General features: G+C 38.8%; 1 protein-coding gene across 1 annotated transcript in view; it reads left to right on the plus strand.

The window, feature by feature from the left end:
* The first annotated feature begins 6,477 nt into the window (after positions 1-6,477).
* Positions 6,478-17,297, plus strand: part of LOC149202634 (uncharacterized) — a 138,552-nt gene continuing 127,732 nt past the window's right edge. Inside the window, exon 1 of the mRNA XM_089400017.1 lies at positions 6,478-6,905. The gene's annotated coding sequence lies outside the window, so the exon portion shown is untranslated. The remainder of the gene's footprint in view (positions 6,906-17,297) is intronic.

The raw sequence follows: 17,297 nt of genomic DNA on the forward strand, positions 1-17,297 counted from the left end.
TTCCCTGACTCTTTCTCGACCAACGCTTTGAACTCACAAAACTTTGTGAAGGTTTGGTCCTTCTTCTGCATGAAATAAATCAAGCATTTACGAGAATAGTCATCAATGAAAATCACATAATACCTTTGCTTCACTGTGGATGCCGTTGAGAATGGTCCACACAAATCAATATGAAATCGCTCTAAGATAGCCTCTGCTCGAATGTCTCGATCATGAAAGGAAGACTTGGTATACTTTCCCAAGGTACAACCTTTGCATGTGTCAACTTGCTCAAGTTTACCTTTGGGAAGCCCTGTAGATATCTGCTGCATTATCTTCAAAGCCCCATGATGCAAATGGCCCAACCACCTGTGCCACAACTCACCAATGTCTTGGCTTTGCACCAATTCTGCTTTCGTACTCAATTATGCACAATCATCTACCTATAGTTTATAGAGATTCTTCACCCGAATCCCTATCCTCTTGGTCTAACCCGTGCTATGTGTCTTAGGAACGCCTTTCCTTTACTGAATACAACATCGTAGCCTTTATCCTCCAACATCATGACCGATACCAAGTTCTTCTTCAGTCCAGGCACATACATCACATATGTCAAGGTGAGAGAAGCTCCATGCTCCCTCTGAAAAGCAACCGTGCACACTCCTGAAACATTATACCTTCCGTCGTCACGCATCTCTATGCACATCTTGAGGTCTTTCTCCTCCAAGGCACTGAATAAATATTTATCACCGGTCATGTGGAATGAGGCTCCATTGTCAAGATACCAGACACAACCCATCATCCATGACACCATGCATGCGATGAGGGTAAAGTCCATTTCAAACTGAGAGGCTAATGCCTCACCTTCCAAGGATCTCTTCTTGGATTTCTTCGATGGGCAATTAGACGCATAATGTCCCATCTTGTGACAATTAAAGCATCTTACTTTAGACATGTCGCCCTTCTTCCCTCCATGAGAAGAATGCGATTTGAAATGGGAAGCCTTCCCCTTCCATTTCCTTGGCTTACTTGCTAAGGCCAGATTTTCTTCATCATCATTCTTGGATGAAGAACCATCTCGTGTGCTCCTCCTGATCTCCTCTTGCATAAGATCCAACCACAGTCATTCCCAATCTGACAGTTTCTCCCTTCCATTCACAGAGTCTTGGTAGCTATTCCAACTCTTTGGAAGGCCAAGGAGAGCGAGGTTCACCATATCATCATTGGCAGTAGTTATTCCCGCACTGCCAAGCTCATCTCTGCAGGTGGTGAGCTTGTTCAGATATGTGGAAATAGTATCGCCCTTCTCCATCTTGATTCTTCGAAGCTTATCCTTGAGCGCCAATTTCCTCTGGTCACTACTGTTCTGGTAGAGGTCTTTCAATGTCTTCCACATTGAAAATGGAGTATCCTTCCCATGGAGACTCAAGACAATATGGTATCGAACTCCCTCAAGGATGATCCGTCTCACCTTTGCCACACACTTCTTCCACTCATCCAACTCTTGTGCATTAGTTGAAGTTGGCTTTGAGATTTCTTGATCAATGAATTCCTTCAAGCCATTGTCTTCTAATACAACCTTCATTCTATATTTCCATGCTATGTAATTCGAGCTACCTTCCAAGGCATACTCGAGTCTCAAGCCATAGAACGCCATTGACCAACCTTGAAGTATGATATGAATTCGATTTGCACCTACAACCCTGAACTTCAAACTTCGAATTCTTTTCTCAGTATACTGTTCACAACTCTGATACCATGTAGAAAATCTGCTATAGGTTAACCCGATAATGCAATATAAACCTACTTCTACTATCAATTTGTGGAAGCTTAAATATTGAGCTGAACAATATAACCAGAAGAAGAAGAATCAATGGCACAATACACATGAAAAGACTTTGGGGAAAGCCTCAACTAAAAACCCCACACTATTGTATTATCATACATGGTGGAAATACATAGGAATTATACAAAGCCTTAGCTCTCACAGCTAGCCAGCTCTCAGTACAATCGTCACAGATGCTCACAGGCAATCTTGGCTTCTCTCCAACCTTCCTCTATGCCCTCCAAGCTCCTATTTCCTTGCGCTGTTCCTTTTGGATGATTTGCCTTTACCAAGTGGAAAACCAATCTTCAAAACTGCACAATCCTCAAGGATAAATCCTTGACTGCATGCATGAGTTTTCTCCATGAGAAAACACATGCAACTGATAGTACACTGTCCTTGAACATTAATCTCAACTGGGTTTTTCTCATAATAGACATGCATGAGATTCTGATGAGGGAATCTTCAGTTAACTGGAGTAGCACTAGTTGAGTGCATTAATGCATCAACTGACTGTTAACTCACTATTAATTCCTCAAACGGTTTGGAACTAATTTAACTGGACTTAACTCAGTAAACCGAGTTAACTAATTACAACTCAAATATAACTCAATCTTATCTCCTTAATTTAAGGGATAACTCTTGCATGACTTCAGAAAGACTTCTAACTTGAATTTCTCCAACTAATTAATTTAAAATAAATTAATTAATTATTTCCAAGTAGTTGTTAAGATTAAATTCGATTTTAATTCACAATTTAATTCAAGGACAAATTAAATTGGAATATTCTTGTTGCCATATTTCAACACTTACAATTGTTTTCAAGTGTATAATAAGTTTTTCATCGTTCATTTATTCTTTTCTAAAAGTTATAATTCTAACCGAGCTTATGATGGATATTGATTCCAACATATTTGTATGAAGAAACTTCCTCCAAGTTCTTGTTGTCATATATGAAAGTATTATATGCGATCTTTTTGGATTTAATTATCATGACTTTTGTTTTTCACTATCAATCTTAGAACAATAATCTTGGAGGATTCTTAGTTTCTTGCCAAGATTGTAATGACTCCTCGCCAAAAGAACAATATTGTTAGCATAAATGAGAAGTGTTATGCCTATACAAATGAGTGTGGGGCCAAAACAACTTGCATCTTCCAAACACTCTTCTAGCTTATCAATGTAAATGACAAAAATGATCGACAACAAGGGACACCCTTGCTTGAGTCCAATATTGTAGTTAATTTCTTCTGCTCAACCTTTGGTGGTCCTAAGCTCAACAATAACATTCTCATACAACCTTATTACAACAACCCTTGACTAGAGAGGAACCATTATCTCTTCCAAGCTCTTCCACGAGTTTGTTTTGGGGAACGGTGTCAAAAGTGTTTCCAAAGCTAACGAAACAAGAGAAAATATCAATTTTATTATTGCAAGCCTTCTCTATAATAATCTTGAGAGCAACAAAATTGTTCACAATTAAATGATATATTATAACCCGAGCTTAACTTATGAGAGCTTAACTTATAATATTTATATCGTGATTTTTTGCAATTTTTTTTTAAATAATTTCATATGACTTAACTAAAATAAAACATCATTAATCATAATAATCCTATATAAGGAATGTTTTTATAAACAAGATCCACATGGTGGCAATGTCACTGTCCTTGTTTTTTTTGGACATTGCCTCCATGTGGTTTGTTGTTTAGAAGACGTGTTATTGAATATATATAAAAGCTAATTCCAATGCATGCAATGTTGTTGTGGGATGTGTTATAAAGCAAATAAAATTAAAGAGGTCTTTGAAAACATAACAAAATTTATTTATGTAATAATTGTGCTATTATTAATAGTAATTTGAAATCTACATTGTGATAGCATTATGTTCATTAAGGACGAATAAAAGTATATTGTCTGATTTCTAATATCAACAATGAGTTTTGATTTTGCAAAGTGTGAATGCCTATGAAGCAACCTTGTACAAGTTAGCGTCCTTTGCAGTAAAAAATGTTGGAAGAAAGTATTTGCTTGCAGGAAAAAAAAAAAAACTAACGCCTTAGCTAGATGAGTATTGATATCACAACACTCCTCCTTTTGCATAGCACCTACACAAGCAAACCACAAATAAAAAGTTCCATTAAAACATTGTAGTTATTGAAGACAATAGGATACGAATGCATTTCTTTTCTAGGATCTTTTCATATGAAAATGAGCAATAGTTAATGTGAAAGGCAAGGAACAGGGGAAAGCAACAACAATTCCAAATAGTATTTACTATTTACATTTCAAAAAAACTAGCAAAAACACTGACCTGTGTAGTGGAGGAAACATGTCCCAAACTGAACTCGCTCTACTAAATGTGAAATTCATAATTACTTAGGCCAGTCCATTTCCTTCTTCCATGTTAAGAATTTTGTTTTTGGAAAGTGCTTCCTTCAAAATCAAGAAACAACACAATTGTCATGAATACACAAGGCACCACAAGGAGCCCCATTTTACAGGTGAAATGACATGTGAATCATTTATCATGATCACATTTGTTTAATTAACATGTCAGAATAAAGGATAACCTTATGTAAAAACCACCCGGGAATGTAAGGAAAAAGCATGTGGTGACAATGTACTAATTCTAGTTACCTTGGAACTGGATGGTTTCAAGTAATAATCGATCCATATTTGAATCACGCCTTTACATAAGGAATTTTGCCTCATGAAACATGAAATGCCTCAAAAGTTGCTCCCCAATGGAAGAATATGCATAAGAGGAGCTTTTAAAGCAACATCCATTGTGATATCATGGTTTCTTAGCCTTGGCGCCCAAGTCTTCACACTTCGTTAGACAGTAACAAGTAATTCATACTTGACAAAAGCCATCTAGCAAATGTAGAAACATCATCAACTTTTGGCTGTTAGACTAACCAAACCAGTAATTTTAAACAGATTAAAAATTGAAATGAAATGAAAAACTCTTCAAAGTTATTCATACCTAATATTAGACATAGAAAAGTATGTATGATAAGCAAATGTGAAAGTAAATGCCTTGCTATCAATATTTCTGATTATGGATATCAAAGTAAGATCTCCACCAGGGGCCAAAACGACACGTAGGCGAAACTCAAAACTACGTGCTTAGGAGCTTTCATTGGTCCAATAGTAAAACAAAATCAACACAAAACACTAAAATAGCCCTGAACCACATTGACAAACAATATTACTTTCATACACAATACATTTTAATTGCTCTATCACTTTGGATAATTTTATGGGTGGGACCTAACCTTGGACCTGCCCTATTCATTCAAGATGTTCTTTTCCTAGACCCAAGGCTACTACTCTAGGTCGTTGGGCAACCGACTGGGCCTTTTGCTAACCTGGTTCCAATTCTTTTTTGTCTAAACATTATTTGTATTTAATATTTATTCATTTGCTTTGCTCGGGTACAATAGGAACAATTATTTTCTGCTTCCATTAAGACCCTTTTAATCCATTGAAAAAAAATCTTGTTAGTTGATATCTCCTGGCATGTGAATCATTTATCATAATCACAATCACTTTTGTTTAATTAACATGTTAGAATAAAGGATAACCTTTTGTAAAAACCACCCGAGAATGTAGGGAAAAAGCATGTGGTGACAATGTACTAATTCTAGTTACCTTGGAACTGGATGGTTTCAAGTAATAATAGGTCCATATTTGAATCACGCCTTTAAATATGGAATTTTGCCTCATGAAACATGAAATGCCTCAAAAGGTGCTCCCCAATGGAAGAATATGCATCATATTAATATGTAGGAGGAGCTTCTAAAGCAACATCCAATATGATATCATGGTTTTTTAGCCTTGGCGCCAAAGTCTTCACACCTTGTTAGACGGTAACAAGTAATTCATACTTCACAAAAGCCATCTAGCAAATGTAGAAACATCATCAACTTTTGGTGGTTAGGCTAACCAAACCAGTGATTTTAAACAGATTAAAAATTGAAATGAAATGAAAAACTCTTCAAAATGATTCATACCTGATATCGGACACAAAAAAATATATGATAAGCAAATGACTTGCTATCAATATTTCTAATTATGGATATCAAAATAAGATCTGCACCAGGGGCCAAAACTACACGTAGGCGAAACTCAAAACTACATGCTTAGGAGCTTTCATTGGTCCAATAGTAAAACAAAATCAACACTAAACACTAAAATAGCTCTGAACCACATTGACAAACAATATTGCTTTCATACAATATACATCAATCAAAATTGTTGGTTGGTACCTGTGGGGCCAAATCTTAACATCTTCATTAGATGGCTTAAGAATTAGTTTGACTGCAACCTTGTTATTCGATGTGTTTGTATGAAAGGCCAGAGGATTTTTGTCAATACTCAGAAACCTATTCCTTGCAAAAGCATGTTGCTCTAGTTCAAGTGAACTACTGCGGCCAAACTGTTACATACAAGAGATATCAACTAACAAGATTGTTTTTCACTAGGTTAAAAGTGTCTTAATGGAAGCAGAAAATCACCGTTCCTAGTGTATACACTGGATTAAAAGTGTCTTAGTGGAAGCAGAAAATAGCTGTTCCTAGTGTACCTGAGCAAAGCAAATGAATAAATATTAAATACAAATAACTTTCAGACCAAAAAAGAAGAAGAAGGGAAGCCTGGTTTGCGAATTTGTTTTGGCCAATGATAGACCGTCAAACTAATTTGAAAATTAACTGATCGCGAGCACTTAAAGCTGCGCCGTGATAATGACGAAAGGATACAGCTCAATTATGGGGAGAAGTAAGGTTGGATTTCTCTCGGCGTTAATATTACACTTTGAAACCTACTTAATCACAGATCTCGGGCTGGTAGACTGCCAGCTCGCCTGATATCTAACGATGGAGATTGACTGGAAAAGTCCGGGAGGTCTGCCCTCCCGGATCATTTTTTACATCTTGTCTGAAAGAGGAGACTCTTGCAATTTGCGATAACTTTGTTACTAAAATTTTGGGGGTTTTTCGTCGGTTCATATTTGTACTTATATGAAGGGTTGATGCAAGATGACCAAGAGCTGAAGGACACCACATCACACCCATTAATTTAACGTCGGTTTCAGGTATGCCGAGATTCCTGGCTCCTCTTGGTTACGCACGCCTGCTTCAATTTTGACTTTAGCTATCCAAAGCCAGCCTACAAATTTCTACAAATAGTATTTTTAATTTTTGGATTTTTTCGTACCCTTTGGTCTGTCTGGCTTGATTCTAGGGGTTTTTGAACTCGGTTACCCTGCATTCAGGGTTTCTTTAACCATTTAGTGCCCTTTTTTATTGCATGAACTGATAAAAGTTGAAGGGCCTAATTATCCATCAGTAATATGATTTTGGTACACTGCGCTGTCTCATCATCTGACAGGAAGAGCGGTTTCCTTGTTTTAAACCTCAATTTGGCTCGAGTAAATGTTAGATTTTTTTTCAAACCTTGGTGAATTGGTAACGAGTCAGCGTTAAATTCTTTGTTGCATGCTAAGTTATTTTGCTAATAGAACGCTGAATGTTTGAGTCTCTTTTAGGTCATACATATAACTTAGGGTTTTAGGTTCACGTGGTTTATTTTTAAGCTGATTTATGCATAGCATGGTCTATCAAGGGTTTAATTGTTAAGAAACAGAGCAAGCACAATAGAATGAAAAAATTGGCGGAAAAGGCTTTAAGCCATATTCAACACACATATTCATACATTGATATCAATATATGGTACATGTATGGTGTATCTGACTACATCTAAATCTAGATTTTTTTGACAACTCATTAGTTGATAATAACAACACCTCATCTATGCACATGGATGACAACTCTTAAGAAGGTGATCTTAGACTTTGTGATTCACATTTAACATCCCCTATCACAAGTTTGAATAATTATACTAATAAGGCAACAATGGCTAGTGCATAAACTGGTATCATTTCAATCTTCAATCTGAAACTTCTAAATTGATCTTCAGTGAAGATATGCCTGAAAAATTGTGATATTGATGCCAAATGGTTCATCTGAAATGAATTTTGAAAGAGAGCAGAAAGTTTGGAAGTGAACAGTTGCCATATTTGCACTTTGAACATTCCCTTGCTATTTTGTGAACAAATAGGACCACCATTCTACTATCAGTGAACAAATAAGATCTCCAAAGTGCTCTCTAAATGTAGACACAATTAGGTGCTGAGCAACATCCTAATGAATTGTTGAAGAGCAACGAGAGGATTCTAGATTCCATTCTAGATCTTCCCAATTTTGCTGATTTGAAGGGATTGATGGAAGTTGATTTAATAGTCGATATCTTGTTGAAGAGACTAATGTTTTTTTACGGTAATGAAAATATTTGTATTAATTTCAAATTTGTGCCTGGATCACAGTTGTACATCATGAGCTCCATTATGATTTTCTTCTATCTTCAGTATCATCTAAAGACTCCTAGACCAAAATTATCCTCCAAAGAGGCATACAACCGATACTAAGCATATATGGGTCTTTAGAGGTGAATACTTTCCAATAGAGCCCAAAAATTAAACAAAACTTGCAGTTCATATAGCCTACTTCAAAATATAATCCTTGATTACAACATATTTTAATGGATCCACTTTGACTAGCAGGCCTCCCCCAATTTTTTGATATTTGAACATAGGATTCGTTCTTAATCCACTAAGGGATGGAGGATGGTCTTAATTGACCATTAACTATCAACTCTCCAAACTTCAAGTTGCGACCTTGGTTGGCACATTGATCTTCTTTTTAATTATTATCCTTTAGAATGTGCCTCAAACTCATCTTTGGGATAACTTTTGATACCTTCTTAATCTGATTTAGGAGATTGTCTAGAACTTTATCTCTAGGGGAAGATCCTTTGACAGAATACTGAATTATTAAAAGGGAGTCACCCAACAAAATGAGAGAATAGACCTGAAATTCTTTGGGTGAGAAGGATGCCTTGGAGTAAACCATAGGCTCCTGCCTGGTTATTTGTCATCTTCCCCAAGCCCCATGATTACTTTACAACTTTGATTTCTCTGGGGCCATAAAGGACTTCTCCCCCTCTTGCCACCCCTTTTTTGAAGACACTAGTTGCCATTGCTGGAATTCCCAAATTTTGATTGAATTTTGGTTGAGAAGACTTTGAAACTTGAAGTTTGATTATCGTTATTGATATTGTTGGAAATATTGAGAGGGGGGGTGAATCAATGTTTCTTTTTCTGACTATTGTTTTACCAGTTAAAACATATATATTCAGAACACAAGATGAACAACAAGAATAAATGCTTTTATTAATATAAATTGTGCAGTAAAATAGATACAATATATAGATGGTTGCAATCAGTTGCCAAGCTCCAACTTGAACTTTGGTGAGGCTCCAACCTCTAGAGCACTAACTCTATTTCGCCAAGACATCAATCTTGGACTTAGGAGCACCAACTCCCAAGGACTTCAATCCTTTTAGTTCCTGAGACACCAGTCCCAAAGACTCCAATCCCTCTTACTTCTGAGGCATCAACCCCAAAGATTCCTATCCTTCTTACTTCTGAGGCACGAGCCCCAAGGACTCCAATCCTACTTACTTTTGAGGCACCAGCCCCAAGGCTTCTGACCCAATCTTGTCAAAGCACATTTGATAGTAATGTTCTGCTCCCAGAACTCTTCTCTACTGAGTTCTGTCTATTTATAGCTTCAATGTAGTCTCCATGCTACAACATCAATGACAGCCAGTATTCTTATGAAGTAGTCTTCCCAATTATTCATACTGCCCACACAGAGTGTCCAGTACCCTTCATGACTTCTGATTAGGCAGTCTACTGTTAGCTGCACTAAGCTCTGCATAAAGAGCAACTTTCTGTTCAAGTTTATGTTCTCTGCTGGCTACTTCTCCCCTTCGACTGTCTGCTGTCTTGTTGGCCCTTCGGCCTTTTTGTTCTGCTGGATCCTCTCGCTGCCTCTGTCTCCTCCAACTTATTTTCCACAGCGTTCAACAGGCTTCAACAACATTCCACATGCCTCTGTCTATTAGTTTCCTCTTTTCACTGGCTTCTTGGCTTCCTCCTCGCTTGCTTTCGTTTCCTCTGACTCGCTTGATCTTTTGGCTTCCCTCCTTGGTCGCTGTGGCTTCCTCTTTGGTCTCTGTGGTTTCCTTTGTCTCTTCGTGCTTCACCAACACTTTTGAGACACGTTGATTCAAAAAGCGAGGACTGAGTCATACGCAGAGGACACATATTCCAAAACTATAACAACGCTCCTGTTTTCTCATGATAGCAGGCATACACAGGGATTGTTTCGTTTAACGGAACTGCCACGTCCTGATCGCAATTGCCATCGACATTAGTTCAGCCTCTTGAACTATCGGGAGTGTTATTGTATTGCATTTCTGCCTCAAAGGCCCGCGCACGACAAATATCAGAGAGATTCTTTTTTTCTTTTCAAATTCACGAGTCGTGAACTGTTATTTCTTAGTAATATAGATGCCCGAGATGAATCCACTAAATGAAGCGTCTCAACTCATATATATATATATATATGACTTTTGCAAATCACTAAAGGACACGTTCCTTGGGAGGAGGGGCCGATTCATGAGTTTTTCTCTTTTAAAATATATAACTCGGAGAGTTTTCCATTATAGACTTATTGCTCACGGAACCCATATAAACGTGGTATACCCATGTGGCGGTCCCACATGCCACGTCATCCTTTTATCGCAATCGCCACTTTCGGAGGTTCTTCTACAAGTCAAGCCTAAAGCATTGCCGATGGCCGATACCGGATGCGATATTATATTAAACTATTTATAATAGGTCCGTCAGGTCCACAGTTCTATCGCAATCGGTGCCTTCATGTGACAAGGCTTTACGGCTTGTGATATAGCGACGGATGCGATATTACAATAGGCGCAATATAATAGGATCATTGGGTCCGCAATTGTATATCGCAATCGGAGGTTTCGGGGATGACAAGCCTTCATAACTTGCGATGCAGTATTCCTTAGCGATCCTCCACCGTTGATCTCTTCAGATCTAACGGTCCCGACTTAACTAGGATAACATTGAACGCGGATACACAGAGTCATGACTCTCCACTCTTTGCTTCTCGCTCCTATGGCTTACGATATGTTAACTCCTCCGTTAACATTGTTCTGTTGTGTCCTCCGCTCTTCCTCTATGCTCCTCTGGTCAGTCTTTCTTTGGAGTCCGAACCTTTGGCATATATTACTTCTCCTGTAGTGCCGATAGCTTGTTAATGCATATATAGATGGGTTTTGGCCTTCGATAGCTGTTAATGCACATATAGATGGGTTTTGGCTTCCGATAGCTGTTAATGCATATATAGATGGGTTTTGGCCTTTGATAGCTCCCGATTGTGTAATCTGCTTCCTCTAATGGCTCTGTTTTGGCATATATATATGTTATATATATATGGCTCCTCCGTTTGCTCCTCTTCTTTGGCATATATATATATGCTCTGTTCTACTCGCTCTGTTTGCTCCTGTAGCTTTGAGAACTCAGTTTTGGCATATATATATTACATATATATATGGCTCCTCCTGTAGCTCCTCTTGCTCCAATGTGGCTTGGCTATCTTGATGGCCTTGCTCCTATCTCTTCATGGATCTGCTCTGCTTCCCCTTGGCTTCATATCGTCATCTAGTATCTAGAATATTGCCATATTGACATCAATGACAACCTAGGTCAAAAATCTCCCCCTTTGTTATTGATGGCAATATTCTTCTTCTCTCCCCCTTTGGCATCAATGGCAAAGGAGTGCTCTGGAACTCCCCCTATTAAACTGCTTCTGTTCTTCATGAATGGTAGATCTTCATGGGTCTGTGACTCCCCCTGTCATGGTGCTCTTCTTCTTTTTATTCAAGATAGAAGGATTGATGCTTTATCATCAATTAGCACATTATTCCCTCTTCATGTCTCAGAACTGCTCTATCATGGCTTCCATCAATGCTTAAAGATGCTCTACTTTAATGCTTTAATTCAGATTGCAAATGGCCATACACCAAGTGTCCAAGTCCAGGCTTTTATGCTTCAATACATATTGCTGTCTTCATAGGCAGAATTGAGAGACCTTCATAGTCCGAATCAGGAGAAACTGCCACCGAGATTGTCTATCTTGCTGTCTTTCTTCAGATCTGAGTTCCTTTGTGTCACTGTGCTTCTCCTTGAGTGATTGCCATCTAGTATTCAACTTCATTGCATTTGGATGAAAAGGTGAGAGGTTGTGCCTTACTGTTGCTATATTTTCTTAGTGACTAGTCTTAGCATAAGTTATATTTGACTGCACCACACTCTCCTTTCTATGAGCCATCTTGTCCTTGTGTTCTTGCACACATCTCTGCATGTTATTTCCCTAGCAGATTCAGATATCTAGTCTATGCCTGTCTTTTAAATCCAATTGCTGATTTGCATCTTCATGCAATGCTTCAGTTTTGTTATATGCTGCCAGCTTCTCTTATTTCAATCTTCATTCCAGATGTATCTGTCGGATCTTATTCTTCAATGGAGAACTCCTGAGACATGATCTTCATCAAAGAATGATTGTTAATATAGCTCAACAAGGATTTCATCAGGACCCTTTTCACTAATAGCTTCTGCAATAGTGATCAAGAATTACAGGCTCCCCCTAACTGTATGCATCATCTCCTTTTGGCAGAGTCTTCCCATCAAATGCTTAGATTGTCAAAATTCAGGCCAATGACATATGCTGTTGGCTGGAGAGCTCAAGGGACTTTCGGATTGTATTTGCTTTCTTCTCCATACTTGTGTAACTTTCTTCTTTTGCATGGTTCTAGCTTGTGTAAGAGCCCAAGTTAAGTTACAGTCTTGTGCCATATGACCAGTGTTATGACACTTTAAGCATTCTACATTGTTCATGAATAAGAATTCATGTTTTCTTCCTGCAAAATTGTTTCTTGGAGATTGTTGGGGACTATAATATCTATCTTTATGATATGCTTTACAGTCTTTTGCCATGTGACCAAAGTTTGTACAAGAATAACAATAACCAAAAAATGAACTTTGGTACCTGGGAGATGGAGATTTCCTTGATGTACTTCTGAAGCCTTTCTGCCTTGAGATCCTTTGATGATAACCATTGCCTCTCGCATCTTTGACATCATCTACATTTCTTCTTGGAGCTGGATTTCTTCTTGGAGCAGGATTTCTTCTATTGTAGTCTTGATTTTTCTCCTTGCCTTTGCTGGAACTGGGAGCATCACCATTTCTTTCTGGCTTCTTCACATCCCTTTTGTTTAAAGCCTTTTCATTCTTGTTTGAGGATTCACCTGCATACCAGAGACCTGATTTATCAAAAGGACATCTGTGATAGCTGAGCATGTCATCCAAGGCTTGAGAGCTCTTCAAGATTTTGTTCATCCCTTCAACCTTTGTTCTGAGGAAGATAATCTCTTCTGCCAATTTTTCACACTCATTATTCTTCTTGGCAAGTTGTTTTTCAGTGTCTTCCTTGCTACGAGTAGCTTCATCTGCTACTATTTTAAGGGAGATGATATCTGACTTCATTTTGAAGATGTCTTCATCCTTTGCTTTTAGTTGACAGATCATTGTGTTTCTTTCCTTTCCTGCTTCATCAACCTGTCCTTCTATGACTTCCAATGCTTCCATGGTCTTTTCAGCTCCTTGTGCTTGTTTCCTTGCTTCTTGTAGTTGAGACTTGAGAGAGGAGACCTCCACCTTGTACTGACCAATCTCTTTTTCAAGATTGTTCAAGCTCTTGTGCCTTTGTTCAAGTTGACTTGACAAGGTATCTTCCTGCTTCTTTGCTTTATTCAATTGATTTGTCATGGATATGACTTCTTCATGATGCTTTCTTTTGCTTTGATGAAATTCCTTCTTAAGCTTGGCAAGCTCGTCATCCCTTTCTTGTACTTGAAGCTTGATGATGTCAACTCTTTCTTGTTTGATCTTGGTCACCAAGTAGTGTTATCTTCTTAAGTTCCTCATTTTTCTTCTTCAAATTGTTAATTTCTTCCATGGTAGTTATAAGTTGAGCAAGGAGTTCTTCTACAAAATCTTTTTCATTCTCTTCATCTTCTAGGTCTGCTTTAGCCTTGACATCATCATTCTCATGTTCAGCTTCTATGATGGGTTCTGGATTTCTTTCTAGATTTCCATCATCTTCTTGACTGATGGTCATGGTCAATGCTCCTTTTGAGTGAAGGTCATGAAGTTTGTCCCATATACCCTTTGCTAATGAACATTTTCCTAGATTGTTCTTTATAGAATCAGGTAGCCCTTACAAGATTGCCTTCATTGCTTTTGAATTGTACTCCTTGGATTCCTCATCCATCCTACTATCAACAATCACTGATTTCCAGATTTCAATGCCTTGAGTCTGTAGGAAATTCCTCATTCTTGCTTCCCATATATTAAAGTTCCCATTGAGCCTTGGAGCCTCCTCAAATTGATTGTCTTCTATTTTAGTAGTAGAGGGAGACACATCCTTAGGAGGATTGGAGACTTTCTTCCTTGACTTCGCCATTTGTGTTCTAAAGGTCAACCTTCAAGCTGTTAGGCTTTGAATGAAGGTACTGGCTCTGATACCAATTGTTGGAAATACTGAGGGGGGGTGAATCAATATTTCTTTTTCCGACTATTGTTTTACTAGTTAAAACATATATATTCAGAACACAAGATGAACAACAAGAATAAATGCTTTTATTAATATAAATTGTGCAGTAAAATAGATACAATATATAGATGGTTGCAATCAGTTGCCAAGCTCCAACTCGGACTTTGGTGAGGCTCCAACCTCCAGAGCACCAACTCTATTTCGCCAAGACACCAATATTGGACTTAGGAGCACCAACTCCCAAGGACTTCAATCCTTCCAGTTCCTGAGACACTAGTCCCAAAGACTCCAATCCCTCTTACTTCTGAGGCATCAACCCCAAAGACTCCTATCCTTCTTACTTTTGAGGCACCAGCCCCAAGGTCTCCAATCCTACTTACTTCTGAGGCACCAGCCCCAAGGATTCCAATCCTACTTACTTCTGAGGCACCAGCCCCAAGGGTTCTGACCCAATCTTGTCAAAGCACATTTGATAGTAATGTTCTGCTCCCAGAACTCCTCTACTGAGTTCTGTCTGTTTATAGCTTCACTGTAGTCTCCATGCTACAACATCAATGACAACGAGTATTCTTATGAAGTAGTCTTCCCAATTCTTCATACTGCCCACACAGAGTGTCCAGTACCCTTCATGACTTCTGATAATGTCTTCACACAACTTTAGTTAGTCTACTGGTAGCTGCACTAAGCTCTGCATAAAGAACAACTTTTTGTTCAAGCTTATGTTCTCTGCTGGCTACTTCTCCCCTTCGACTGTCTGCTGTCCTGTTGGCCCTTCGGCCCTCTTTGTGTTCTGCTGGATCCTCTTGCTACCTCTGTCTCCTCCAGCTTATTTTCCACAACGTTCAACAACCTTCAACAACATTCCACATACCTCTGTCTATTAGTTTCCTCTTTTCACTGGCTTTTTGGCTTCCTCCTCGCTCACTTCCGTTTCCTTTGACTCGCTTGATCTTTTGGCTTCCCTCCTTGGTTGTTGTGGCTTCCTCTTTGGTCTCTGTGGTTTCCTTTGTCTCTTCGTGCTTCACAAGCACTTCTGGGACACGTTGATTCAAAAAGCGAGGACCGAGTCATACGTAGAGGATACATATTCCAAAACTGTAACAACGCTCCCGTTTTCTCATGATAGCAGGCATGCACAGGGATTGTTTCGTTTAACGGACCTGCCACGTCCTGATCGCAATTGCCATTGACATTAGTTCAGCCTCTTGAACTATCGGGAGCGTTATTGTATTGCATTTCTGCCTCAAAGGCCCGTGCACGGCAAATATCAGAGAGATTCTTTTTTTCTTTTCAAATTCACGAGTCGTGAACTGTTATTTCTTCGTAATATAGATGCCCGAGATGAATCCACTAAATGAAGCGTCTTAGCTCATATATATATATATATATATATATATGATTTTTGCAAATCACCAAAGACACGTTCCTTGGGAGGAGGGGCCGACTTATGAGTTTTTCTCATTAAAAATATTTAACTCGGAGAGTCTTCCATTATAGACTTATTGCTCACAGAACCCATATAAACGTGGTATACCCATATGGCGGTCCCACATGCCATGTCATCCTTTTATCGCAATCGCCACTTTCGGAGGTTCTTCTACAAGTTGAGCCTAAAGCATTGCCGATGGCCGATGGCTGATACTGGATGTGATATTATATTAAACTGTTTATAATAGGTCCGTCGGGTCCACAGTTTTATCGCAATCGGTGCCTTCATGTGGCAAGGCTTTACAGCTTGCGATATAGCGACGAACGCGATATTACAATAGGCGCGATATAATAGGATCATTGGGTCCGCAATTGTATATCGCAATCAGAGGTTTCGGGGATGATAGCCCTTCATAACTTGCGATGCGGTATTCCTTAGCAATCCTCCACCATTGATCTCTTCAGATCTAACGGTCCCGACTTAACCCAGTTAACATTGAACGCGGATACACAGAGTCATGACTCTCCACTCTTTGCTTCTCGCTCCTATGGCTTACGATATGTTAACTCCTCCGTTAACACTGTTCTGCTGTGTCCTCCACTCTTCCTCTATGCTCCTTTGATCGGTCTTCCTTTGGAGTCCGAACCTTTGGCATATATTACTTCTCCTGTAGCGCCGATAGCTTGTTAATGCATATATAGATGGGTTTTGGCCTCCGATAGCTCCCGATTGTGTAATTTGCTTCCTCTGATGGCTCTGTTTTGGCATATATATATATATATGGCTCCTCCGTTTGCTCTATTTGCTCCTCTTCTTTGGCATATATATGGCATATATATATGCTCTGTTCTGCTCCTTCTGTTTGCTCCTGTAGCTCTGAGAACTCAGTTTTGGCATATATATATTACACAGTGTTGTGAAAAGCGCGATCGAGATTTTATCGGCGCGGGGAACAAATCGGAAAAAAGCGGGAAAAAATCGTTTGGTACAAAAATATTCATTTTTTTCAATTTTTTTTTTAAATCTAAACCATCTACAACATAAAATAAATACATTGACACATAAATATGATAAAAAAACTAATATATAAGATGTGTAATATCATTTCTAGCACTAAAATCACACATAACATTGAATCATGTCCTGACTCCTGAGTGTCAACTCAGCCTCAAAATATCAACAAAAAATATGATAATGTATCTCATCATGTCATAATGTCATATACAATAAAATGAAAGTCTAATCCTATTGATTTCCTCCGCCCCTCTTGCGAGAAAATGCCATAGCTTTCCCTTTCCCTCTAGATGTAGACGCTGGTGCCCGTGCTGGTGGAAATGGCAGTGGAGTCTGATGTGCTCTAGAAGCTGAAGAACTAGAAGTAGGAGCTATAGGAGGTAGACCACGTCCTCTTACTGGTGGCAGTGGTAGCCCGGGTAGGCAGTGTCACCTCCTC

Source organism: Pinus tabuliformis, chromosome 2_1 (assembly GCF_031772625.1).
Source record: "Pinus tabuliformis cultivar Carrire ecotype Pingquan chromosome 2_1, CPIR1, whole genome shotgun sequence".
NCBI lineage: Eukaryota > Viridiplantae > Streptophyta > Pinopsida > Pinales > Pinaceae > Pinus > Pinus tabuliformis.